This window comes from Primulina eburnea, chromosome 4 (assembly GCF_022965805.1).
Source record: "Primulina eburnea isolate SZY01 chromosome 4, ASM2296580v1, whole genome shotgun sequence".
In the NCBI taxonomy this organism is placed as follows: Eukaryota; Viridiplantae; Streptophyta; class Magnoliopsida; order Lamiales; family Gesneriaceae; genus Primulina; species Primulina eburnea.
In genome coordinates, this window is record NC_133104.1 from 27860757 (window position 1) to 27864007 (window position 3251).

The following is a 3251-nucleotide window of genomic DNA, read 5'->3' on the forward strand; positions in this document are numbered from 1 at the left end:
GTTATATTTAAGTGGGTCAACTGAAAAACATACACTAACATTGTTCTCACGAATGTAATGAATTTCTTGGGCAACTCATTAGTCTTGAGTGTCTACATCAGTCTCATGAGAGATCATAGCACATGCATCAACTCACACATGCAAGTGCTTGAACCCAAGAGTTTCAAATAAAACTGCTCGCCATTAGGCTAATCAGTAGGCCACAAGCTGAGTTCAAACTCTAAAAGTACTGATTTTCACAAAATGCATACCAAAGGCATATGCACAATGTTACAAGAATCCTCCTACAATCTTCAACAAGTGTAGGCTTTGGAGTTTGGATCAAAACGGACACGAACCCGGTTGTGGCATGACACTCTGCATCATTGAGCTAACATTGAGCTAACCAAAACAAGTTATTTGATAATCAAAAGACCAGGTGATCTCACCTCTACCTTTGAGATATCAAAGGCATTAACGAGGAAAAATATGTAAAGCATGGGCTAGAATACATCTCAAGAGCAACAAGATGGAAATATATTACAGGTAAATATCATGTATTTAAAGTAGAACATGAAGCCAGTACAAAGCAACAACAAATATAAAGGTAACCCAAACTTGGAATTGGAACTCACCAATTGACAGCGACTAAGAGCCAGAAAACAAATCACAACCATAAACCACCCACTTGCTTTTATAAAACAATACTCAACACTAGGTTACCTCTCAACTGACTCAACTGAATAACCCATGCTTCGAACCTTGTCAATAAAAACCAAGACGTCTACAAACAAAGAGCTTATTTCTCATCACTGATTTTCTTGCTACTCAGTGTCGTCCTTTTTCTCACCCACATATGAAAGTGCCTCCTCTTTTGCCTTTGGCTTCTCTTCACTATCTTTTCCTTCAACGCTCAAATTTTCAAGAAGACTGGCAGCAGTGTTGGCTTCTTCACTCTCTCCACCGCCCTGTGCCACAGATTCAGTGATTTCTTCAATTTTATCTTTAAAAGCTTTGCAATCTGAAAGCAATACAAAGAGTAAGAAGGCATAAAAATTTATACAGAATACAGCTCAACATCGAATTATTAAAATATCAATCACAAGTAAGTTCTTATCACAAGCAAACAAGAGAAAATTTACTGAGTTATAACTATATTCGGCAAAAGTTGGATTGAACTAAAACTTAGGTTTCACACATGATCTTCCAGGCGAGATCGAAGAACAATTTTCATAATATAATCAGTCCAATACCAACTTTAGTCAACAATAGGAACACCACAATAGGCCTAGAGAACCAAAGTAATTTCAGATAACAATTATATGTCAATGAAAAGGAGCGGGGCATGTACAATCCCAACTGCTATATCAAAGAACACCAATCCAATCAACATATCATATGAAGCATGAACTGGCAAATCTGGGGTGCAAAATTCAACTAAAACAAATTATTCAGTAATCTAACCAGTAAGAAATGAAAATAAACCAACTAGGAGATAGAGTATATCATCTTACTCTCAACTGACGGAAAACGAATACAGAAGGTCTCATACTTCAGCTCTCTGTCAGCAAAATCAGCAGCATGCCATACACAAGACTTGTCATTCCCATGATGCTCTTGAACCGAAAATGTGGGCAGCACTGTAGGCACCAATCAAAACCAATAATTTACATAAATGCCACGATATTGTCAGATTCCACAATTCTTTAAACAAAGATTATTACTAAAGTAGCGCAAAGTACATGCAAAAAGAATGATAACTATAAATTAACAAAAAAGAGCAACAGTATTTGCTTACGAAGATGATTGGCGCAAATTTTTAGGGTCTTATTCTGCCTCATGACAATCCTAACTTTGCCATTCACCTTGTCCTTCAGTAACTTCACGGTCCCAACTCCCCTCCCCTCTCCTTCCATTGGTTTCCTTCCATGTCAAATCTATACAGCTTTGCCTTCCTATCAATCATACATAATCAACACTTGATGATAATTTCAAAAGTAAAACATTATCACAACCGTGAACAGTCACAGAAAAAAAAAACAGCTTCACAGACCCGCATCAATCAATTCAGTAAAATAAAAAAATAATAAAATAATAAAAACTCCAACAAAATAAGTAGAGAGTACAACTTCATCCCCCAGCCAATCACAGTCCATTCAACAAAACCAAACCATTCATGGTTACCAAACTATTGCAGTGATCCCAAAATCCACCACCATCACGTCTATCGCGTAAAAAACAAGCGACCTCAATTTGCATCCGGGGCATAAACAACTAAAAACCCAAAAAATAAGATTTTACTATTTACCCAAAATTACGTCCGAGAATAGAACACTCACAAATTCAGAAGAATTTCTTCATTCTCCTCGCCGGTGACGACACTAACTTCTTCAAGCCTGACGATCGGGGCCACAGGTGCTCCGGTATCCTCATCTTCAACCGCTGGATGGGGGTCTTCCTCATCTTCTTCTCTATTTCGAGCTGCGGGTTCTGCTACGTTCGCCATTATTAGCAGAGAATAACTGCAGGGAAAGTAGAGACACTGGGAGTGGCATACGGAGTAGGGTTTCGGGTTTGTGAGACGAGTGTTTGAAATTTGGGGTTAAATGCTTATATGGATGCCTGGAAGGGCCATTGGCCAATACTTACAGGGAGGGCCTATGTGGCTATTAAGCAAATTATAACTAATATATGTTCATACTGTATTCGGAGGAGCAGCCAGATTTCCATTGATCCCCTCCATGGTGTTCCTTCACTTTGGCCGGGATGTCTCATATACTACCAAGGGCATCTCCAATCTCAACGTCAAAATTTGATATCGGGTTTCCTCCAATGGAGCTGTTCAATTTTGCAAAACAGCACAGCTTCATTTCCATCTATGTCAAATTTGGCGCAAAGGATTTTTAAAAAAAAAAATTTATTTTTTTATTATAAATATTTATATTATATTATTTATATAATGATATGATATTATTATAGTAATTTAATAATTAGATATATTTAATAAAAAGAAAAAAATAAAAAAATATTTTAAAAAAAAGAGTGGGTGGAGCTCTTCACTCACCTCGACCTACCTGGGTCGAGCTCGACCCACCTCGAATATTCGACCCAATTTTTTAAGACCGCAGTGTATTCTGAAATCATGGATTTATTTTTTATCTCATACAACTCTCTTTCCTCTATTTAAAAAAGTTAAAATCTCTTTTATTTAATTATTAAATTTTAAATTGATCATATATATATATATATATATATATATATATATATATATA

General features: G+C 36.5%; 1 pseudogene; it reads right to left on the reverse strand.

The window, feature by feature from the left end:
* Positions 1–496: 496 nt before the first annotated feature.
* LOC140830934 (ran-binding protein 1 homolog b-like) lies at positions 497–2616 on the reverse strand (annotated as a pseudogene).
* Positions 2617–3251: the final 635 nt, after the last annotated feature.